Genomic DNA, 24859 nt, shown 5'->3' with positions numbered 1-24859 from the left:
GAGCCACCTGCGTATCTAGCGGACGTTTAAAATAAAAAAATGGCGTGTAATGTTGCGAAGGGCTACTGTTTTTTTTAAAGTTTGTCGATTGTAAGGGACGTGGGCCGCGACAGAAATACTGGACGGGGTGGGAAAAGCTTGATTGATGGTTTGTTGTACCGCAACGGTCACAATTGACTCACCAGCAAAGATGGCGCCGAGGCCACATCGACTCCCTCCCGCCCTGCCTCGCACCGAAGCTCGAGCTGCGGAGCGCGACGCCAAACCGCCGGTCCACGGGCGCGGGCGCCGGACATAGACGTCATAAACCCTTCCGAGGCGCAGGAATTATAGATCACGGTAGTTTCTTCTGAACCCGGGTTAGGGACAGTGTGCCCTCCGTGAGAGTCTTCTGAGGAAGATCACAGGACACACAGACACACACACTCACTCACACACCCTAGACAGGACACCAGTCCATCACAGGACACACACACACTCACACACCCTGGACAGGACACCAGTCCTTCACAGGACACACACACACAACCTGGATAGGACACCAGTCCCTCACAGGACACTAAGACACACACACTCACACAACCTGGACAGGACACCAGTCACTCACAGGACACACACACACACACACACTCACACACCCTGAACAGGACATCAGTCCCTCATAGGACACACACACACACAACCTGGATAGGACACCAGTCCCTCACAGGACAAACACACACTCACTCACACACCCTGGACAGGACAGCACTCCATCATAGGACACACACACACCAGGGCCAGTTTTCCCAGAAGCCAATTAGCCCAAAAGCCTGTCTTTGGACCCGAAGAACACAGGGAGAACATGCAGACTCCACACAGACAGTCCCCCCCCCCCGGGTCCAGACCCGAGCCCGGAGCCCCCCCGTGCTGAACCCCTCCGTACAGACGTCCGCACACAGCTCCGTTGTTCCCGATTCCCGAGGTGATCTGTTAAAAGAAGCCGGTGTGTTGCCTCCAGGTGACATTTCCTACTGGAGTCAGGACAGGAGGCTCTTCTGTACACAGAAGGGGGTGGGGGTGGGGAACAAGCCGCCCAGCCCTGTGGTTGAAGCCGATACCCCGGCTTCTCTCCAGACACAGCTGGGTGAGCTCCTCCAGTCAGTACAGGGGGCTCTACTGTACACAGAGGGTGGCGGGGGTGTGGAACAACTCCTTTGTTCGGGGCCTTGGGGCATTCTTGTTGTGAAAGGCGCTATATAAAAAAAACTGAATTGAAATTGAATCTTACAGGTTTGGGTTTTTCAGAGATCTTGTCAGAGATCTTGTCTGACATGCCCGTTTCAAAAACGTAACGACACTCCTCACGTCCGAGCGCCGCCGGTCTGTGACGTAACGTATGCTTACACAACCATGACGGTTTCATCATGGACAGCACGAAAGCCCAAAAAGTGGTTGACGTTTTAATTTGGCAACGCCACGATGGATCCCAGTTTTTTTTTTTATTTTGGGGGCCAAAGAGGATTAAAAAGGAAACGTCTGGAGGTGGATCGATGGTCATCTCTGCGGTTGTTCTGATGTTCTGGAAAAAACAAAACAAAAAAAAAACGGCTCGCTTGCCCGGTCGTGTAGTGTTTCCACACCCCACGCAAATCAACTTCTCTTCGCCCCCTGGGGCTCGTCGCCCGCCGCACCCCTCTCATGTGATAGGGGCTTCCCCCGGCTGTGACGTACTTACCCCACCCCCTTCGGCCAACGTCATACCGAAGGTCGCGCTTCGGGCCGCGGCGATGTTGACGGACTGTCTTGTAGCGTGAGAAGGGTTTAAATTTCGACTTAAGGAGTTGGCCATCGTTATATTTCGCGAGGTATAATACGGGGGGGGAAAGAACATTTATATTTATCAACCTACTAGTAATACTGGGTGGATGTCACGTTCCCCAAAGTTCAGTGCCTCTCTCTAATAAAGTAGAAACGCAACATTAAACTCCGTTCGAAACGGGAGAAATCACCAGGACACGATCCAACTGACGTCCGGAAAAGAAAAAAAGAACTCCTATTCCCATTTGTAATGACCCCGTCGTGTTTTTCCCGGTGTACGCTTCTCTTTCGGAGACCGTTTCTCTCTGGTGTTGTTTTGCTGTTGGAATAAATGCCGAGGTGACCCTTCTGTGTGGAGTCTGCGTGTTCTCTCCAGCGGGTCGTTTCCTCCACCACAGGGGCTGGTCGAACCGGGGTCTCCCAATCGTCACAGAAGTGTGTGTCGTTTTGGGTGGTGGTGGGGGGTTGCATCGGGGAAACTGCGCCCCGAGGGGGTGGCCTCTCACCTTGCTCCGGATGAAGGGAAAAGACCTGTACCTTCACGAGTCCGGGTTGTGAAAACTTCTTCTGGCAGTTCAAAACGTTTCGAAGGGACTACAGCGCTACCCTGTTTTCCATTTCTATTGTGTATTATTATACAGTCATAAGTATCTGTACTGATCACAGAGTCCCCCTCTCACTGCCAGGACAGGAGCCCAGTGCAGCACGAATAATAATAATAATTAATAAGTCTGGACCCTCCACTCAGAGCTCCTCCCAGGTCAGGGGGATCCCCTCCAGTCCCCCCAGTGTGCAGCCCCCACCTGGATGATGCTCCAGTCCGCTCAGCACACAGCAGCTCTCAGTGGGGAGGAGAGCAGAGGGATGGAGCCAGTTCAGAGAGGGGGGTGATAAGGAGGCCATGATGGGTCAAGGGGGGGAATCAGGCCAGGACACTGGGGTAACACCCCTACTCTTCTCCAGAGACACCCCGGGATTGTTAATGAGCACAGAGAATCAGGACCTCGGTTTGACGTCTCATCCAAAGGACAGCGCCTGTTTACAGTCCAGTGTCCCCCTTCACTATACTGGGGCATCAGGACCCACACAGACCGCAGGGTGAGAGTGCCCCCTGCTGGCCCCACTCACACCTCTCCCAGCAGCAACCCTGGGGGGGGGGGGGGGGGGGGGGAAACCAAAAGCTAAACAGATTTTTTAAGAAAAATTTTTTATTGATGCTTTACAAAAGTCCAGTCCAGTCCAGTCTGGTGTCCCTCAGCTCCAGTCCAGTCCAGTCTGGGGCCCCTCAGCTCCAGTCCACTCCAGTCTGGGGCCCCTCAGCTCCAGTCCAGTCTGGTGTCCCTCAGCTCCAGTCCAATCCAGTCTGGTGTCCCTCAGCTCCAGTCCACTCCAGTCTGGGGCCCCTCAGCTCCAGTCCAGTCCAGTCTGGGGCCCCTCAGCTCCAGTGCAGTCCAGACTGGGGTCCCTCAGCTTCGGTCCAGCACAGTCTCGGGTCCCTCAGGTTCGGTCCAGCACAGACTGGGGTCCTTCAGCTTCGGTCCAGTCCAGACTGGGGCCCCTCAGCTCCAGTCCAGTCCAGTCTGGGGCACCTCAGCTCCAGTCCAGTCCAGTCTGGTGTCCCTCAGCTTCGGTCCAGTCCAGTCTGGGGTCCCTCAGCTTCAGTCCAGCACAGACTGGGGTCCCTCAGCTTCGGTCCAGCACAGTCTGTTGTCCCTCAGCTTCGGCCCAGCACAGACTGGAGTCCCTCAGCTTCGGTCCAGCACAGACTGGGGTCCCTCAGCTTCGGTCCAGCACAGTCTGGGGTCCCTCAGCTTCAGTCCAGACTGGGGTCCCTCAGCTCCTGTCCAGTCCAGTCTGGTGTCTCTCAGCTCCGGTCCAGTCCAGCCTATTGTCCCTAGGCTCCAGTCCTGTCGTCTGGTGTCCCTCAGCTCCGGTCCAGTCCAGTGCAGTCCAGTCCAGTCCAGTCCAGATCTTAGCAGGCACAGAACCAGGAAAGGAACCTGGAAAGAATATTGTTATTGCAGGTGTGAGGGACACAGACACAGACGTCACCATGACATCAAACAGCAAGAGGAGACTCCCCCTTGAATCACAGACATGACCGGGCGGAGCCCCCCTGTCTGCTCACCTGCACCTCCTCTTCCTCTTCTTGTCCTTCCCGGCAGCCTGCTCCTCCTCTCCCTCGCTCTTCCTCTCCTGAGCTACGGTCTCCGCCGCCTCCATCGGCTCGTCCTGATCTTCTGTCTCCACTGACACGCAGCTCAGGGACTTCAAAAAGACGCAACAGCGCTTCTGAAGCAGAGACAGGAGAGTCACTTTAAGAGTCGGACTGGACACTCCAGGACATGAACACTGCACTGAGAGAGAGAGGGGTTCAAACAGACACACTGACTAGACACTCCAGGACATGAACACTGCACTGAGAGAGAGAGGGGTTCATACAGACACCCTGACTGGACACTGACTGGACACTGGACAGGAGTAAAGAGAGGATCAGAGCATTACCCACCTTCTTTTTCTTCTGTCTCACAGGAGATGCTGATTGGACCTCCTCCAGCTGGAGTCCGAGGAGGGAGAGAGGGGGCAGGAGAGGGACAGCACAGGGAGAGAAAGAGAGAGACAGGTGAGTCAAGTGTCCCAAGAGCACAGAGACTCTGCTGAGATCACACTCGCAGTGAGTGAGCCTGGGTGTAGCCCACTAATACTGACCCACTGGACACCACAGGACAGAGAGGAGGAGGAGGAGAGAGACACACTGCCTGGAGACCACAGGACAGAGAGGTGGAGGAGAGAGACACACTGAGGACAGAGAGGAGGAGGAGAGAGACACTGACAGACAGGGCTGAAAGAGAGAGAGACAGAGAGGCAGGGACAGGCAGACAGCAGGCCGAGAGAGAGACACTGAGATCGAGGGACAGACAGACTGACAGACAGGGCTGAAAGAGAGAGAGACACTGAGACCCAGGGACAGACAGGACAGGAGGCAGGGTGGGACCAGCACTGACCTCCTTCCTCTCTCCTGCCGGAGGAGCTGTCTCCACCTCCTCTTCCTCCTGCAAGTCAAGAGACAGGCTGAGAGAGAGACGGGCTGGCGGGGCATCGGCGAACAGAGCTGAAGGCAGAGAACAGAGGAGACAGGCCCAGCAGGGACAACGCAGGACAGACAGAGAGACAGACAGGTAGACACACGGAGAGACACAGGGAGAGAGACCCAGCTGGGACAACGGAGGACAGACAGAGAGCAGGGAGACATGGAAAGACACAGGGAGAGAGACAGGGAGAGAGGGACAGACACAGAGAAAAAGAGAGACTCAGACAGAAGGACAGAAAGAGAGAAGTACAGACGGACAAAAAGACAGAGAAAAGGACAGATGGACTGATGAACAGAAAGAGAGAAAAGGACAGAAAGACAGATGGACAGAAGGACAGATGGACAGAGAAAAGAACAGAAAGTCAGAAGGACAGAAGGACAGATGGACAGAGAAACGAACAGAAAGACAGAAGGACAGTGAAAAGGACAGATGGACAGAAGGAAAGATGAACAGAGAAAAGGACAGAAGGACAGAAGGACAGACGGACAGACGGACAGACAGACAGATGGACAGAAGGACAGACGGACAGACGGACAGACTCTGTCCCACTTGCTTCGTCAGACATCTCAGCCTCTCTCCTTGCCCTCCGCACCGGGGAGCCCCAGGCGGGGCCTGGCGGGGCCGGGCGGGCGATGGGGGGCAGGACGGGCGGGGGCAGGGGCAGGGGCACCGCCCCGGGCAGCAGGGGGGGCTCGAGGGGCATGGCGAGGATGAAGGGGGGGCGGCGGGGCGGGGCGGTCAGGGGCCTGAGGGGGCCGGAGGGGGGGGCTGGGGGCGGGGAGCGGAGGGGGCTCTCGGGCGAGGAGGGGGGGACACCGAGCGGAACGAGCTGGGCGAGCCCGAGCGGGACGAGCCGGGCGACCCCGGGAGCTCCAGCTGCAGCTCGGCCGCCCTCTCCAGCTTCTGGACGAGCTCGGGGAGACAAGAAGACACCACAGGATTCTGTCCAGCGGGGAGAGGGGGAGACACAACGCAGGGGGGATGAGGAGCAGAGACTACGCCTGGACAGGTGAGTGTGTACAGTGTGTCCAGTAAGAGTCTGGACAGGTGAGTGTGTACAGTGTGTCCAGTGAGAGTGTGTCCAGTAAGAGTCTGGACAGGTGAGTGTGGACAGGTGAGTGTGTCCAGCGTGTCCAGTAAGAGTCTGGACAGGTGAGTGTGTCCAGTGTGTCCAGTGAGAGTGTGGACAGGTGAGTGTGTACAGTGTGTCCAGTGAGAGTCTGGATAGGCGAGTGTGTACAGTGTGTCCAGTAAGAGTGTGGACAGGTGAGTGTGTCCAGTAAGAGTCTGGACAGGTGAGTGTGTACAGTGTGTCCAGTAATAGTCCGGACAGGCGAGTGTGTCCAGTGTGTCCAGTAAGAGTGTGAACAGGTGTGTCCAACAGTAAGAAGCTGTCTTACCCTGTAACCCAGCTCAGGGGTGTTAGGGGGTGCTCTGTCTCCTCCCCAGATCTCACCTTCAGGTCGTGTGAAATGCCGGACCACTAGGAGACGCTGGAAATGAGGACACAAGACAGAGGTCAGGTCCACAGAGCTCACTCAATCACTACAGCAAGCAGAGACCTCTCGGCCATCAGGACTGTGGGGGTCAGAGTGGGGAGCTGTAGGGTATCGGGAGTTTAGGGGCCGGAGTGGGGAGCTGTAGGGTATCGGGAGTTTAGGGGTCAGTGTGGGGAGCCGTAGGGTATCGGGAGTTTAGGGGTCAGTGGGGGGAGCCGTAGGGTATCAGGAGTTTAGGGGTCAGTGGGGGGAGCTGTAGGGTATCGGGAGTTTAGGGGTCAGTGTGGGGAGCTGTAGGGTATCGGGAGTTTAGGGGTCAGTGGGGGGAGCTGTAGGGTATCGGGAGTTTAGGGGTCAGAGTGTGGAGCTGTAGGGTATCGGGAGTTTAGGGGTCAGTGGGGGGAGCTGTAGGGTATCGGGAGTTTAGGGGTCAGTGTGGGGAGCTGTAGGGTATCGGGAGTTTAGGGGTCAGTGGGGGGAGCTGTAGGGTATCGGGAGTTTAGGGGTCAGAGTGTGGAGCTGTAGGGTATCGGGAGTTTAGGGGTCAGTGAGGGGAGCTGTAGGGTATCGGGAGTTTAGGGGTCAGTGTGGGGAGCTGTAGGGTATCGGGAGTTTAGGGGTCAGTGGGGGGAGCTGTAGGGTATCGGGAGTTTAGGGGTCAGAGTGTGGAGCTGTAGGGTATCGGGAGTTTAGGGGTCAGTGAGGGGAGCTGTAGGGTATCGGGAGTTTAGGGGTCAGTGTGGGGAGCTGTAGGGTATCGGGAGTTTAGGGGTCAGTGGGGGGAGCTGTAGGGTATCGGGAGTTTAGGGGTCAGTGGGGGGAGCTGTAGGGTAGATGTGGGGCACCGGGCCCACCACAGGGCGGCCGTTCCAGTCTCGCGGAAGGCGACCGGGTCAGACTTACGGAAAAGCACCGGGACTTGGGCCGGGATCTCTCCCGCTGCCAGTCCGGGTTCGGCCTGACCGGTGTGACCTGTGAAGACGCCAAACTGCTCATCTCCGAGACAGCTCTGACCAAATAGCCCAGCCCAGTCGTGTCGAGACTAGGGGCCTTGGGCAGTCTCTACAGTGTGTCTCTACAGTGTGTCATTGTGACACCCCCGTGACGTCGCCCCCGACGCGCTCACGTCTCGGCCGCGAAACAAAAATGGCCGACATTTTTCACGGTTGTTGTTTTTTTTTGGGACATTTTATTTTTCCAACTCTCAGCGGCCAGCCGGGTGTCCCTGTACGACCCCGGTAGTCGCCACCTCGGACAGGCAGAGGAAACGGGTCCAGGTGTTTCCGGCCCAAGGGTTACAAAAGCTGCACTTGAATTTAAAGACAAAATCACGTCGAGGGCGCATTCAGCACCCCCACGTCCAACACGGATTTCCGTGGGGTTTGGTTCAGTGAAATTAGCACCCCCCCGACCCCAAAATCAAAGAAAGACCAACATCCACCCCCCTCTAGCGCCAAGGGCGTAAATTTCGGGCCACGCCATGTCCAAAAAACACAAGTCCCCCCCGTCCTGCAGGGAAAAGAAACGCCATTTTCTTTTCCGAGCGCTGCGTGGGACCTCACGACCCCCCCCCCCCCCCCCAATAAAAAAAAAACCGGGCTTCGCAGACGAGGAAAACCAGGCACGTCGACCTCTCTACAACACCACCCGGCTGTTTCTGTTTCAAACCGTGGGAAAAAAATAAATAAAATTTCGCCCCTCACCGACCGCCGCGCAAAAAAACACAACTTCACGCTACAGAAACGGCCTGTGTGAGGGGGGGCACGGGAAAAAAATAAAACCTGCGTGTTTTCGGCAGAGTAAGCTCAGCGGGGAAACTCCCTGAATCTCGGGGTTGCTTCTTGAACCCCGAAAACAACCTTTTTTCTCTCTCTCGTTTTCTTGGTGTCTGGGACGTTCACGAACTCCGCCGCGTCGGTGCGATTCCCAGCGGGACTTGAACATAACCCCCCCCCGTGGAGCCACAGCGCCCCCGTGTGGCCGAGAGGACCACCACCCGCAGGGCTGAGCTTTTACTGCCGTGTCCCGCTTTCACTCTGGCGATAAAGGAGGGAATCAAGGAGGAGAATTAATATTGTGATCCACCAGTCCATCACAGGACACACACACACCCTGGACAGGACACCAGTCCTTCACAGGATACAAGTCCATCACAGTACACACACACACCCTGGACAGGACACCAGTCCTTCACAGGACACACACACTCACACACCCTGGACAGGACAGCAGTCCATCACAGGACACACACACTCACACACCCTGGACAGGACAGCAGTCCATCACAGGACACACACACACACTCACACACACACCCTGGACAGGACACCAGTCCATCACAGGATGTTCAGTGCCTCTCTCTAATAAAGTAGAAACAAGACATTAAACTCCGTTCAAAACGGGAGAAATCACCAGGACACCATACACCTTGCTCCGGACGATGGGAGAGGACCTGTACCTTCACGAGTCCGGGTTGTGAAAACGTTTCGAAGGGACTACAGCGCTACCCTGTTTTCCATTCCTATCGTGTATTATTATACAGTCATAAGTATCTGTACTGATTACAGAGTCCCCCTCTCACTGCCAGAACTGAAACCCAGTGCAGCACGAATAATAATAATAATTAATAAGTCTGGACTCTCCACTCAGAGCTCCTCCCAGGTCAGGGGGATCCCCTCCAGCCCCCCCCAGTGTGCAGCCCCCACCTGGATGATGCTCCAGTCCGCTCAGCACACAGCAGCTCTCAGTGGGGAGGAGAGCAGAGGGATGGAGCCAGTTCAGAGAGGGGTGTGATAAGAAGGCCATGATGGGTCAAGACCAGGGGGGGAATCAGGCCAGGACACTGGGGTAACACCCCTACTCTTCTCCAGAAACACCCCGGGATTGTTAACGAGCACAGAGAGTCAGGACCTCGGTTTTACGTCTCATCCGAAGGACGGTGCCTGTTTACAGTCCAGTGTCCCCCGTCACTATACTGGGGCATCAGGACCCACACAGACTTTACGTAGACAGTGGCGGGGGTGGGATGTCAGGGCCTTACGACACTGCTTTATTCAAAGAGTGGAGGGGTGGGTGTCAGGGCTATACGACAGTGCTTTCCGCAGAGAGTGGTGGGGGTGTGATGTCAGGGCCATACGACACTTCTTTACGCAGGGAGTGGCAGGGGTGGGATGTCAGGGCCTGACGATACTTATTTACGCAGAGAGTGGCAGGGGTGGGATGTCTGGGCCTGAAGATACTGCTTTTCGCAGAGAGCGGAGGAGGTGGGATACGACCTCTCAGTGGGGCCAGCAGGGGGCACTCACCCTGCGGTCTGTGAGGGTCTTAATGCCCCAGTGTAGTGACGGGGGACACGATCTGGCCCACCAGCGACGAGCAGGTTACCAGATCTAGACAAAGGGGGCAACTCTTAGTCGTATGAGCTTAGTCACACATCGCAGCGATTAAAAAAACAAAACAAACATATTATGTCTGTTACTAACGACTTTTTTTTCCTACATTGAAAGTCTCTTTCCCGGGTGATTTTCTAGCGCGACTGGGGCTCTTCATTTCTCCTCGGTGTCTCATCGCGGGCGGATTTGAAACAGACCACAGAAGGTGGTCACACACTATATTATTATTGAGAGACAGGCTCACAGTCTGCTCCTCAGGCTGGGACAGGAAATCACACACTGTATTATTAGTATTGAGAGAAAGCCTCAGTGTTCCCCAGGCTGGGACAGGAGATCACACATTGTATTTTTATTATTGAGAGACATTTTCATAAGAAAGATAATACCGATATGCATGTGATAATCTTCCTTATATCATGTAGTGCGTCTTTTGGACACTTTGTGGGCTTGAAATACAAAGAAAGTCATGTTCTATAGTACAAGATAAATACAAAACTTTAGCTTTTATTTTAATGAGATTTGTTTGGAGACTTTGTGGGCTTGAAATACAAAGAAAGTCATTTTCTATGGTACAAGATATATACAAATCTTTAGCTTTCATTTTAATGAGATTTCTTTATAAAGCATAAGCAATCATTTATTGCTTATGTAAGCTCTGGGCCTACAAGAGGAATGTAGAGATCAAGCTGCAAAGGAAAAGCTAAAACCCCCTACAGATATTCACTCACTTATCCCACACAGCTCCAACACTTCCGTCATTAACACCTCCAGCACTGAAAGGGCTATGTGCACAATCCCCCAGGCCAGGCTTAGCAGGCCAGTGTAACACACTGGATCATTATATTATTAGAATCTATTCTACTAACAATATCCACAATTTGAGTTCATTTTAAAAAGTAAAAGGTAATGAAAGGAATGCATTTTCATAAGACAGATAATACCGATACGCATGTGATAATCTTTCTTATACCATGAGGTGCATCATTTGGACACTTTCTGGGCTTGAAATACAAAGAAAGTCATGTTCTATGGTCAAGATAAATACAAAACTTTAGCTTTTATTTAAATTAGATAATTTAATTCAGTCCCATTTGCCTGTTTCACAACTGATCGTATTTTACTAGAGATTCTGTTTGGGATTCAGATGTGCATTCGGACAGCAATCCCTTTCAAGAAATGATTAATCTCCATGCATGTGATAATCTTCCTTATATCATGTAGTCCATCTTTTGGACACTTTGTGGGCTTGAAATACAAAGAAAGTAATGTTCTATGGTACAAGATAAATACAAAACTTTAGCTTTTATTTTAATTAGATAATTTAATTCAGTCCCATTTGCCTGTTTCACAAATGATCGTATTTTACTAGAGATTCTGTTTGGGATTCAGATGTGCATTCGGACAGCAATCCCTTTCAAGAAATGATACTTTCGGGATGAGTTCAAGGGTGCTTTAACACTGTATTTAGGATGTGTTAGCAGTTATTCTGTGTCTCTAGGTTCAACACAGTGATAGATATATATATATATGTGCTCACTGATTTTTTTTTTGGTACATGCCCAGGCCAGTAAGCAGTCTGAGGATTTATTTCCAGACGGCTTTACATTATAAACAATTTGAGTTCATTTTAAAAAGTAAAAGGTTATGAAAGGAATGCATTTTCATAAGAAAGATAATACCGATATGCATGTGATAATCTTCCTTATATCATGTAGTGCGTCATTTGGACACTTTAGTGGGCTTGAAATACAAAGAAAGTCATGTTCTATAGTACAAGATAAATACAAAACTTTAGCTTTTATTTCAATGAGATTTGTTTATAAAGCATAAGCAATCATTTATTGCTTATGTAAGCTCTGAGCCTACAGGAGGAATGAATAGATCAAGCTGCAAAGGAAAAGCTATTCTGTGTCTCTAGCTTCAACACAGTGATATATATTTAAATAGATTTATTTCCATATGTGCTATAGGTAGTGTTTTGAAATTCTTCAACACACTGGATCGCAGGTTTAAACCCCCTGCACTCTTACTCCTTAAAAACCAACAAATGCAGAAATCATAATGTAGCAGACACTCATTTGCCTGTTTCACAAATGATCATATTTTACTAGAGATTCTGTTTGGAATACGGATGTGCATTCTGACAACAATCTCTTTCAAAAAGTGATTTTACCTCATCGCGGCTTTGCCCTTCTTGCCTCTTTGGACAATATCTCCACCTTGTGGTCGTTGTTGGTAATGTCTGGACAATATCTCCATCTTGTGGTCGTGGTTGGTAATGTCTTCTTATGCCCTTTATCGTCCAATTAAGATTTTATTACCCTGTTTTTAACATAATAACAAATTAGAATTGATTAAAACTAAGTTTGGAACACCAGGGAATATAAAAAAAGATTTTTAGGAAAACCATGAGGACTCTGTGTCCGATGCCTGCAAGGGGAGAAAGCTAGAATCCTTTGATTTTTCAAAATTTGAAAATAAACATCATATAACAACAGCTTTCATTCCTAGGAGTGAAAAATAACCATTTTTGAAGGCATATTAGTTTCTAAAACACTACAATAAAGTTAAAAACATCTGTTTTATATTACATGATTTTTTGTGAAATTAGTCATTTATTGCACTATTTTTAATAAAATCTCTAATTAAAAGTGATTAAAATTAAGTTTGGAACAACAAGGAACACAAAAAAAAAAGATTTAAAGGAAAAGAAATTTGTCTTCTGTGCCAGGTGCCTGCAAGGGGAGAAAGCTAGAATCCTACCCAGGCTCCTGGAGCTCTGTCCTGGCTAAAGGAGGGTGAATCCATCCCCTTCAAAGCTCCATGAAAAAATCATCATTTAAAATTTGAAAAAAAAAACATCATATAACATCATATAACAACAGTTTTCATTCCTAGGAGTGAAAAACAACCGTTTTTGAAGACATTTTAGTTTCTAAAACATTACAATAAAGTTAAAAACATCCGTTTTAAATTACATGATTTTTTGTGAAATTAGTCATTTATTGCACTATTTTTAATAAAACCTCTAATTAAAAGTGATTAAAATTAAGTTTGGAACAACAAGGAACACAAAAAAAAAGATTTTAAAGAAAAAAATTTTGTCTTCTGTGCCAGTTGCCTGCAAGGGGAGAAAGCTAGAATCCTACCCAGGCTCCTGGAGCTCTGTCCTGGCTAAAGCAGGGTGAATCCATCCCCTTCAAAGCTCCATGAAAAGTTGATATTTTTAAATTTGAAAAAAAACATTATAGAGCAACTTCTCTTGGTCCACAGAGTGTAAAAATCCAATTTTGAAGAAAATCCATTGACTGATCCCCGAATCGTGAAGGTTCTTCTCATGATATCGGGCTTGCACCCACTTTCTGGAAAATGATGAAAAATGCCAAAAATGAAAAAAAAGTTATCAATTCTAGAGCCTAAGAGGAAAACAAGACAAATGTATATCTCCAAATATTTTTATGTGCTTCAGAAGAGCTCTGGCAAGTTTTTTGCATATAAGAAACCACGCCCGTTTGCATTTCAGCAGAAAAACTGGCAGATATGACGAAAAATTGCAAAATTGCATGCGAAGTCAACCTCACAGTCTGCTCCTCAGGCTGGGACAGGAAATCACACACTGTATTATTAGTATTGAGAGAAAGCCTCAGTGTTCCCCAGGCTGGGACAGGAGATCACACATTGTATTTTTATTATTGAGAGACAGGCTCACTGTTCCTCAGGCTGGGACAGGAGTTTAAACTGTATTATTATTATTGAGAGACAAGCTCACTGTTCCTCAGGCTGGGACAGGAAATGACACACTGTATTATTATTATTGAGAGACAAGCTCACTGTTCCCCAGGCTGGGACAGGAGGCGCAATTATTATTGAGAGACAGACTCACTGTCTGTTCCTCAGGCTGGGACAGGAGATCACAAACTGTATTATTATTATAGAGAGACCTGCTGTTTCCTGACTGTTCCTTAGGCTGGGACAGCAGATCATAATCTGCTTTATTATTATTGAGAGACTGGCTCACTCCTGTCTGTTCCTCAGGTCGGGAAAGGAGATCACACACTGTATTATTATTATTGAGAGACGGGCTCACTGTCTGTTCCTCTGACTGGGGCAGGAAATGACACACTGTATAATTAGTATTGAGAGACAGGCTCAGTGTTCCCCAGGCTGAGACAGGAGATCACACACTGTATTATTATTATTGAGTATCTGGTTCACTGTTCCCCAGGCTGGGACAGGAAATCACACACTGTATTATTATTATTGAGAGACAGGCTCACTGTCTGTTCCTCAGGCTGGGGCAGGATATCACACACTGTATTATTAGTATTGAGAGACAGCCTCAGTGTTCCCCAGGCTTGGACAGGAGATCACACACTGTATTATTATTATTGAGATACAGACTCACTGTCTGTTCCTCCTGCTGGGACTGGAGATCACACACTGTTCTATTATTACTGAGGGACATGCTCACTGTTTGTTCTTCAGACTGGGACAGGACATTCCACACTAGGTTATCATTATTGAAAGACAGGCTCGCTGTCTGTTCCTCAGGCTAGTACAGGAGATCACGCACTGTATTATTATTATTTAGATACAGACTCACTGTGTGTTCCTCAGGCTGGGACAGTAGATCACACTGTATTATAATTATTGAGAGGCTGACTCACTGTTTCCCAGGCTGGGACAGGAGATCACACACTGTATTATTAGTATTATTAAGAGACAGGCTCGCTGTCTGCTCCACAGGCTGGGACAGGATATCACACACTGTTGTAGTGTTCTCTCACGAGGCACCAGTTCTGTAGGGGTTTGGGCATTTACTGGGACAATTATTTTTGTGGCAGTAAATCACAAAATTGATTCTTTTAATGGTCTTAGAATCCAACCATGCGACATAACTCAAACAACGCACACACAGGTACTAATACACGAGGATACATTTGTGAACAGGGGAATGAGCGAGCGAGCGGGGATAGGGCGCCTCCTGCGCTTAAAAGCTTACAGCACCTGGTATTCCCAGGCGGTCTCCCATCCAAGTACTAACCAGGCCCATCCCTGTTTAGCTTCCGAGATCAGACGAGATCAGGCGTGCTCAAGGGGGTGTGGCCGTAAGCGAGAGCAAGGCTCGCTGGCACCCTTCTTATTGAGAGGACAGCTCCGTCACCTCTTTTACGACGCTGCTTTTTTTCCCTTGCGTTTTTCTCTTCTTCCCACGTTCTCTCTCTTCACTGCCTTCGTCCCCGCTCTATTTCACTTCAGCCTTTCACTCTTGCTTCCTTCCAATGAGGACGGAGCTGCGGGAGAAAGGGCGCTATAGAGGATCGCTGTGGAGAGCTGCTGCTGTGCTTTGACATCTGAGCTCTGTGGAAAACGATCTCAATACAATTGTGAAAAACGCGACTCTCCGAACGCCAGCCGAACAAGTCTCCACAGCCGAAGCGCTGTGTCTCTTTTCAGCTGGCGATAAACCTTTCCTCGATCCTTTTCGGACTTGTAAAACTGTTCCTGATCAGAATAAAAAACGCTCACGCTAATACACAAGCACCCGTGTCTCGCCAAAGCTGACAAATAAACAGACGGACAAGCCGCACTGCACGTGTGAACAGGGGAATGAGAGAGCGAGCGGGGATAGGGCGCCTCCTGCGCTTAAAAGCTTACAGCACCTGGTATTCCAAGGCGGTCTCCCATCCAAGTACTAACCACGCCCATCCCTGTTTAGCTTCCGAGATCAGGCGAGATCAGGCATGCTCAAGGGGGTGTGGCCGTAAGCGAGAGCAAGGCTCGCTGGCACCCTTCTTATTGAGAGGACAGCTCCTTCACCTCTTTTACGACGCTGCTTTTTTTCCCTTGCGTTTTTCTCTTCTTCCCACGTTCTCTCTCTTCACTGCCTTCGTCCCCGCTCTATTTCACTTCAGCCTTTCACTCTTGCTTCCTTCCAATGAGGACGGAGCTGCGGGAGAAAGGGCGCTATAGAGGATCGCTGTGGAGAGCTGCTGCTGTGCTTTGACATCTGAGCTCTGTGGAAAACGATCTCAATACAATTCTGAAAATCGCGACTCTCCGAACGCCAGCCGAACAAGTCTCCACAGCCGAAGCGCTGTGTCTCCTTTCAGCTGGCGATAAACCTTTCCTCGATCCTTTGCGGACTTGTAAAACTGTTCCTGATCAGAATAAAAAACGCTCACGCTAATACACAAGCACACGTGTCTCGCCAAAGCTGACAAATAAACAGACGGACAAGCCGCACTGCACGTGTGAACAGGGGAATGAGCGAGCGAGCGGGGATAGGGCGCCTCCTGCACTTAAAAGCTTACAGCACCTGGTATTCCCAGGCGGTCTCCCATCCAAGTACTAACCAGGCCCATCCCTGTTTAGCTTCCGAGATCAGACGAGATCAGGCGTGCTCAAGGGGGTGAGGCCGTAAGCGAGAGCAAAGCTCGCTGGCACCCTTCTTATTGAGAGGACAGCTCCGTCACCTCTTTTACGACGCTGCTTTTTTTCCCTTGCGTTTTTCTCTTCTTCCCACGTTCTCTCTCTTCACTGCCTTCGTCCCCGCTCTATTTCACTTCAGCCTTTCACTCTTGCTTCCTTCCAATGAGGACGGAGCTGCGGGAGAAAGGGCGCTATAGAGGATCGCTGTGGAGAGCTGCTGCTGTGCTTTGACATCTGAGCTCTGTAGAAAACGATCTCAATACAATCCTGAAAAACGCGACTCTCCGAACGCCAGCCGAACAAGTCTCCGCAGCCGAAGCGCTGTGTCTCTTTTCAGCTGGCGATAAACCTTTCCTCGATCCTTTGCGGACTTGTAAAACTGTTCCTGATCAGAATAAAAAACGCTCAAGCTAAAACACAAGCACCCGTGTCTCGCCAAAGCTGACAAATAAACAGACGGACAAGCCGCACTGCACGTGTGAACAGGGGAATGAGCGAGCGAGCGGGGATAGGGCGCCTCCTGCGCTTAAAAGCTTACAGCACCTGGTATTCCCAGGCGGTCTCCCATCCAAGTACTAACCAGGCCCATCCCTGTTTAGCTTCCGAGATCAGACGAGATCAGGCGTGCTCAAGGGGGTGAGGCCGTAAGCGAGAGCAAAGCTCGCTGGCACCCTTCTTATTGAGAGGACAGCTCCGTCACCTCTTTTGCGACGCTGCTTTTTTTCCCTTGCGTTTTTCTCTTCTTCCCACGTTCTCTCTCTTCACTGCCTTCGTCCCCGCTCTATTTCACTTCAGCCTTTCACTCTTGCTTCCTTCCAATGAGGACGGAGCTGCGGGAGAAAGGGCGCTATAGAGGATCGCTGTGGAGAGCTGCTGCTGTGCTGTGACATCTGAGCTCTGTGGAAAACGATCTCAATACAATTCTGAAAAACGCGACTCTCCGAACGCCAGCCGAACAAGTCTCCACAGCCGAAGCGCTGTGTCTCTTTTCAGCTGGCGATAAACCTTTCCTCGATCCTTTGCGGACTTATAAAACTGTTCCTGATCAGAATAAAAAACGCTCACGCTAATACACAAGCACCCGTGTCTCGCCAAAGCTGACAAATAAACAGGCGGACAAGCCGCACTGCACGTGTGAACAGGGGAATGAGCGAGCGAGCGGGGATAGGGCGCCTCCTGCGCTTAAAAGCTTACAGCACCTGGTATTCCCAGGCGGTCTCCCATCCAAGTACTAACCAGGCCCATCCCTGTTTAGCTTCCAAGATCAGACGAGATCAGGCGTGCTCAAGGGGGTGTGGCCATAAGCGAGAGCAAGGCTCCCTGGCACCCTTCTTATTGAGAGGACAGCTCCGTCACCTCTTTTACGACGCTGCTTTTTTTCCCTTGCGTTTTTCTCTTCTTCCCACGTTCTCTCTCTTCACTGCCCTCGTCCCCGCTCTATTTCACTTCAGCCTTTCACTCTTGCTTCCTTCCAATGAGGACGGAGCTGCGGGAGAAAGGGCGTTATAGAGGATCGCTGTGGAGAGCTGCTGCTGTGCTTTGACATCTGAGCTCTGTGGAAAACGATCTCAATACAATTCTGAAAAACGCGACTCTCCGAACGCCAGCCGAACAAGTCTCCACAGCCGAAGCGCTGTGTCTCTTTTCAGCTGGTGATAAACCTTTCCTCGATGCTTTGCGGACTTGTAAAACTGTTCATGATCAGAATAAAAAACGCTCACGCTAATACACAAGCAAGTGTTTCGCCATAGCTGACAAATAAACAGAAGGACAAGCTGCACTGCACGTGTGAACAAGGGAATGAGCGAGCGAGCGGGGATAGGGCGCCTCCTGCGCTTAAAAGCTTTCTGAATTCTGAGTACGTACGGGATCCTCGGCCTTGCGCTTATAACAAAGTCCAAGTCCCTTTGCAGACAACAGCAGTTGTCACATGATTGTCTCTGAGGATGTGCGACAATGGCCAAGGAGAGCCCCGATCTGAGCTTGCGCTCACTTTTTGACCAAGACACAGATGTGTGCTGATTGGTTGAGAGTTTGGCAGGCATTGGAGACCCACGTGGTATTACCACGCCCTGCCAGTCCCTGATTGGTTGATCAAGGTGAGATATGAGTCACTTACTCTTGACACTTAGGAATGCAGTCCAGATGTCCATTTGGCACTCCCTAGACAGATAGGCGCCAATGGATGACCATTGATCATGATAGCCAGGCTTAGCTTAGTGCATCCCCATCTGGGAGCTGTCCCTTATCAAAAGAAAACATCTTAAATCAGCCTGCATGAATACTTTCTCTGTGGCTGCACCACAGAGATGGAAGGTGAGATGGGGCCTCATTTAGGACAGCATACCACAACTTAATTCTGTCTTATTAACAAGCATTGCCGCTACAACTGCATCTCTCCTGTCAAACTTCCTCCTGACGTGTTTGACAGGATCTGGGCCGTGGTGAACAGTGGGAAAGACGCTCTGTGGAGAGTGAGGAACATGGGGCTGTTCAAAGGCATCGAGGTCCCAGTCAAGGCAGCAGGTATCCTGGCCCTGTTCATCACCCAAGAGAACTATTACCTCAGAGATCTGTGGAGAGAAGGGAGGGAGGAAGCAGAAAATCTGTGGGAAATAGAGAGCATAGGTCAATCTCTCAAGAAACTGTTGTAGCGGCGAGGCTTAATAATAAGGCAGAATTAAGTGTTTCTGAGCTTTCCCAAATTAGGCCTCATTTCTCTGTTCATCTCTGTGGTGCAGCCACAGAGAAACCATGCAGGCTGATTTAGGGTTCCTTTGATAAAAGACAGCTCCCAAAGGGGGATGCAATTAGCTAAGCCTGGCTATCATGATCAATGGTCATCCATTGGTGCCTATCTGTCTAGGGAGTGCGAGTTGGACATCTGGATTGCATTCCTAAGTGTCAGGACTAAGTGACTCATATCTCACCTTGATCAACCAATCAGGGACTGGTAGGGCCGAGTAACCCACGTGGGACTCTGATGCCCATGGAACTTTCAGCCAATCAATGAGCTGAAGTTCCTCCAGGTAAAAACAGGCAACACAGAGAGCCTGTGAGATTCAACGAGATTCAGATTCACATTCAGATTCAACAATTCTAAAGGGAATTCAAAGGAGAATCCCAAGGGCAGGACATTCTCGCAGCGCGCCTCCTGACCATCCTGAGACTCAGCCCGGACAACCACGGAACGGCCAGTGTGTCCGAGTGCCAGAACTTTCCTTTGTTCTAAGAGTCTAGAGTGGAGGTTGCCAGAGAGTAACCAGCAGCAGGCCTCGTGAACAGGTCGGAACTTTGGACAGCTGAATCACTATTCAGAACTAGCTCTTCATCAGGAACGAACCGGTCCTCTTCCTGACTTGCTGGGACCCACAGTCATCTTTTCTCCTGTGCACAAACTTTGCTAGTTAAAGCCAACAGTGAGCATCAGCAGCGCACTGTCGCAAGCCGCACAGCACAGCCTGGCACGGAGCCAGAGAGCGCGAATTGGACAGCAACAGCCTGCAACTGTTTCTTTGTGCCCGCAGGAGATCTGAACCCCCAGAAATTGGATGAGTATTCAACTTCAATGCATTACAGCTCGAGAATTCAATTGTTATCCAAACCAGTTGATATCAATTTAATTCCTAAGAGTTATGTACTTGTTTTGAGTATCTAATGTAGAAGTTGTAACCAAGTTCACTTTACGAAACGGTCTTAATGAATGATATACTGAACGTATGTCCTCTTGATGTGTAACACTTCGTAACTGACTGAATATATACCTTTTGTATTCTGATAACCCTCTCGATAAGATCTGTTAGGTTTATATGCATATTCTATGTATTAATAAATGTATCCTCGTGTATTAGTACCTGTGTGTGCGCGTTGTTTGAGTTATGTCGCATGGTTGGATTCTAAAGCCATCAAAAGAATCAACTTTGTGATTTACTGCTACAATTAATAATTGTCTCAGTAAATGCCCAAACCCCACAGAACTGGTGCCTTCAGAGAGCCACTATGATTACATATTTGGCGTCCCTGAACCGGTTTTCCCTACACTGTGAAAAACATTATCATGTTTAAGTAAAGAATGTGATTTACACCAGAAAAAAAGAAATTGTTGCTATGTAACTGGTACCGTGTCAAAATGTAATGAGATGTGATCATATATACTGTTTTAAGTATGTATATTAATGTAAAGCTTTCTAATTTGTGATGTCCTGTATTCTTTTGTGAAAAGAAAATAAAGTTCTTAAAAAATCGATTCACCCAGGGCGAGGCTCGGCCATTGCACTCCGGCTGTGCTGACCCCTGCGAATTCCCCAAATGTGGGAATCTCGACTGCATTATTTCTGGTAGTGGGGGACTGCGTTCGCGCTCTCTCCTGATGTGCTTGGTCCAATATCAGATACGGGAGAGTTAGGACACCACGAGCTGCGATAGGATCCCAGTTCGAAAGGAGTCGATGCCACTGCCGGTTCCCGGTTTCTTTTAGTTAGAGGTCCGGAGAAGCATTTCAAGCTGGTTACACTACTCCTTCCGGACATTCATTCCCTTTTCAAACTCAGTCGTTTTGCTGTTGTCTGCATTATTTAGGCTGATTATCGAGGTTAGCCTTTATTTGGTCATGGGGGCCTCGGTACTGTATGCTAATTCTCAAGACAGTTTCACCCGTTTTCTGATTGCTAGGTTCTGTACCAGTGCAGACATGTCAAACAGTGAATGGCTGTACCTCTATTGTATCCGTGCTCAATGAATGAAATCAGTATTAAATGAATATATGTATAGTTATACGAAAAACAAGTGGTTTGTCGACTCATCTTCATTTGCAGATTTAGAGGCAGCTTCGATATTCGGGGGAGGCGTAAAACATGGTGCTGATCTTTGGAAAGCAGGAGGCAAAACTGACACGTTCTCATACAAGGAGCTGAAAGCAGGCCACCTGGGTGAAGATCAGGTATCGTAACCGCTAGACCATATGGGAGCATACAGCCATGTTGTGCGTGCGTCATGTAAGCAAACTGTAATTGCTGCCTTGATGACCTGCTTGATGGAGAAAACACACAAGAGAGTTGGCACTCAGAGTGTCGAAGGGTTGATGTATACTAGGGCTCAGTTGAAATGCAGCGTCAGGACTTTTCCGACTAGTGTCACACAAAGAGAGTACATCCTTTCCTACTGGCTGTGTATGTCTCGGTAACTCGCTGTGATCGTATAGTGCTCAGAATTTGTGTTGTGGCCGCAACAACCCCGGTTCGAATCCGCATACTGGCAGAATAGGAGGAGTACTGCCTGACTGGATCGTTGATGAACGACAGAGGCCACTCCGACCTCTTCTTGGTTTTCTTCAATGACTTACTATGCAGGGGAAGCCAGTTACACCAAAGCAAATGCAGGAAAGTGCATTTCAAGCAGAGACCAGGAGGGACTTGTTTACACCAAGAGTGGTCGGAGAATGGAACAATGCGCCCAGCCCTGTTGCTGGAGCCGATTCTTGATGAGATCTTGGGCTCACTAAGAGGCCCCCGCTGGATGCTAATCTTTCTGTTGTTCTTGCAGGTCCTGCGCTGCTTTTGAGCCGACAGAGCTCGTCCTGGTCTGTCGGCACAGCCCAATTGCAAATGATCGGCTCCGCGTACAGAAGGAACGTGCGTTTGGTACAAGAGTGCACGAAGGCACCGGAAATACATTGGGAACAAATGACCGGTCGTTCAAGACCTCTGTGAAGTACAGGAGCGTGCAAAACGAGGCTGCTTCCACCCGGTCTCGAACCGGGGACCTTTCGCGTGTTAGGCGAACGTGATAGCCGCTACACTATGGAAACCTGCAGGGACCGCTGCTGGTGTCTTGCTTGCATTTCGGGCTGAGAAAGGGACGCGTCACTTTAGGCAGGGTGCGCTGGAGAGAGGAACAAAGGGCGCGATGAAACAAAATGCCGAAACCCGGGATCGAACCAGGGACCTTAGACCTTCAGTCTGACGCTCTCCCAGCTGAGCAGAGAGCACACAGCCACCTGCTCCAGCCTTCCTGTGTTGCGGCATGAGCGCACCAAGAGGAGCGGGAGAGTGTTGCAGGAACGTCACTCAGAAGGAAAGCCACCCAGGTGCGCCCTCTGAGCTCTGTCCAGCGCATCTTCCTCGCATGGACTCCTGCCGGCGACGGGCAGGAAACAATTAGCAAGAACAGAACGACACCCCATGGGTGTCTCATGACCACACCTTACGTTGTGACACGTGCAGGTGTGAGGGGTTGCCGGGCCACTTTGGAGCAGAGCTTGGGCGGAGGGGGGGGCGGGAAAGCAGACAAAGAGGTGACACCTCAAGGTCTGCACGATCACAGCTCTCCGCCGCCCCAGGCTTCCGCTCGATAAGCTACTGGACACACCCGCCCCTCCTCACACAGACCGTGGAAAAGCCCCCAAGTGGGAGGGCTCTCTCTTCCTCCCAGGAGCTCTTGGACACGACGCACAGACAGGGCGCGGGGATCCGCCGCCTGCAAACACGGCTCCAGGCAGGACTCCGCTCCGCAGGAGCCGCAGAGCAGAGGAGATGGGGGCAGCTTAGCTCCTGTGCAGAGACCTGAGCTGTTGTTGCTGCGGACGCTGTCTTTTCTGCACTCGGGGTAGGAGTGAATGTTGAGTTGCCCTTAGAAATGAAGCAGAGCACTTCAACGGCATGGGTGTGTGTGTGTGTGCGCCCTGGTGATTCGGGGAGACAGATCGAACCTGGGCTGTGGTTTAAATGCTATTGGTTTGTGAACAGAATACCCTTATCCCAGTGCATTGTGCCACATTAAATAAACACACGAGAAAAAGAGATTCAGAACGCAAAGCTGTGTCAGTGTTCTGTGTAAAAAATCGGTTTGAACATCACGGGAGCTGTTTTTAATAAGCTGCTGAGTAAAGAATATTGTAGCATTTACAGGTTCTTTTCAGAACAAAGGACGAGTGGAGACGCGATTAACAAACAAGCGCTTTGTTATTAATACTCACACTTTGTTATGAACACTACCATTAAAACTACCAGTTGTACTCTCACTAATGTTAAAATGAATACACTAGTAGTAGAATTAGTTGCTGCCCGTGACGTCACATACACTCTCTGTGACGAATGCGAGACACCTAGACACATACAGTGACGTGCCGGCTGTTGCCGTGGTTACCATACTTATGATTTATAAACACTGGAAAAAATGCATTTAAACTGTTACTTACATACATTTATCAACTTGGAATATAATTTTCTAGCTCTAGGATAGAGTTACCTAAATAATAATATGAATAATCATTGTTTAATTTCGGATTGAACATTATTAACACTAAACGCACTATGGTAATTGATCGATACAGTCTTTATTGACTGTTTTCTAGATATTTAAACAGGGTCAAGAAAAGAATCAGTACTCACCAATCAGTGAAGTTAATCGATTATTCTATGGTCCTTCAGCTGAATAAATTGGTTGTCGATACATAAGTGATCAATAATTCTCCTCCGTTCCCTCCGCGCGTCTCCCGCGGTCTCGCTCTCTGATCCCGGCGCTCTGGCTGGTGTCTGTGACGTCACAGCGCTCTTTCTGACAAAGCAGAGCTGGAGGAGACTCCTGTCCGGAGCCCCGGGGGGGCTTTTCTTACAGATATAAAATCTCCCCCCCAAAAAAAAACACACCGGACTGTGAAGAGAAGCGAATCATCACAGTTGGAGAAGGAGAGCGACAAACCTAGGAATAAAATTCATTAAACAGAAAAAAAAGTTTACATCGCAGATTATTGCGTTACAAAGCGTACCCGTGTGGAGCAGTAGAGGACAAGCACGAGTCCCTGAAATAAGCGCTTTTAAGAGTTTTACACAAATCTTCAGAGTAAAGAAGCCAGGAGGATCAGACTCCTGATCCTGGAGGTTAAAATGTGTATCCTGGTTTTATTTCCACCCAGCTCTCAGTTCCATCAGTGGTCTGATGATTTAAATTAACTGTATAACTGTTACCAGACTTAATCTAAATTGTAAATTTATAAGACTGGCTACTAAAATAAATATACTGATCAAAGTGTCAATACTGGTGTTTATAAAATAAAACCTGTAGCATTTGCAGGTTCTTTTCAGAACAAAGGACGAGTGAAGACGTGATTAACAAACAAACATTAACACAAAACAGGATATACACAGGATATACACACACATGAGGAGACTGAGGGAACAAGTACACATAGTTAGGGTGGTAATTACCTAACAACACACTATACTTTTACAAGACTACACAGGGCACTAGAACTACTAGGACATTATTTACACAGGTAGGGTCAGCCGCTGGTCATCGTGCTGACCCTCAGACTCTCCCCGGCTACCACTCCCAGCATGCCCAGCGGTACTACGAGCGCCTAGGGGCACTTTCTCCTCACCACCAGGCGAGGGCATTACACTGCCCCCACCTGAAGCGTCTGGCGTCTGGCATCTTGCGTCTGGCGTCTCGCCGACGTCGAACACCCCCCTCAGGCTGTACTCGTACTGGGCTAACTGCTGTGGAACCCTGCGCCGCAGTGACGGCTGGCGACCCACGGACGCCCCACTATCGTCCGGCTCCAGCCCCGGCTGCTCCTGTAGAGCCTCCCCACACGGCTCCTCCTCCCGGGCCCGGTAGGGGGCCAGGCGGTCTCGGTGCAGGACCA

The 24859-nt window shown here is 49.7% G+C and overlaps 1 protein-coding gene, 6 non-coding genes and 1 pseudogene across 7 annotated transcripts in view; 1 reads left to right on the top strand and 7 right to left on the bottom strand.

Moving 5' to 3' along the window:
- LOC138242764 (zinc finger protein 271-like) overlaps nucleotides 1–24859 on the bottom strand; it is a 1399044-nt gene that overhangs the window by 967142 nt on the left and 407043 nt on the right. The gene's annotated exons all lie outside the window — the stretch shown is intronic.
- On the bottom strand, nucleotides 14779–14897 carry LOC138243494 (5S ribosomal RNA). Its single transcript, XR_011192151.1, has one exon. It is a non-coding gene; the product is annotated as a 5S ribosomal RNA (ribosomal RNA).
- Nucleotides 15435–15553, bottom strand: LOC138218768 (5S ribosomal RNA; annotated as a pseudogene).
- Nucleotides 16091–16209, bottom strand: LOC138216336 (5S ribosomal RNA). Its single transcript, XR_011180047.1, has one exon. It is a non-coding gene; the product is annotated as a 5S ribosomal RNA (ribosomal RNA).
- Nucleotides 16747–16865, bottom strand: LOC138216335 (5S ribosomal RNA). Its single transcript, XR_011180046.1, has one exon. It is a non-coding gene; the product is annotated as a 5S ribosomal RNA (ribosomal RNA).
- LOC138217246 (5S ribosomal RNA) lies at nucleotides 17403–17521 on the bottom strand. Its single transcript, XR_011180958.1, has one exon. It is a non-coding gene; the product is annotated as a 5S ribosomal RNA (ribosomal RNA).
- On the top strand, nucleotides 20422–20584 carry LOC138243637 (U1 spliceosomal RNA). The gene has a single exon (XR_011192290.1). It is a non-coding gene; the product is annotated as a U1 spliceosomal RNA (small nuclear RNA).
- On the bottom strand, nucleotides 21949–22021 carry trnav-aac (transfer RNA valine (anticodon AAC)). The gene has a single exon. It is a non-coding gene; the product is annotated as a tRNA-Val (tRNA).

Source organism: Lepisosteus oculatus, chromosome 14 (assembly GCF_040954835.1).
Source record: "Lepisosteus oculatus isolate fLepOcu1 chromosome 14, fLepOcu1.hap2, whole genome shotgun sequence".
In the NCBI taxonomy this organism is placed as follows: domain Eukaryota; kingdom Metazoa; phylum Chordata; class Actinopteri; order Semionotiformes; family Lepisosteidae; genus Lepisosteus; species Lepisosteus oculatus.
The sequence above is the reverse complement of the archived record's forward strand: the minus strand, read 5'-3'. Positions and strand labels throughout refer to the sequence as shown.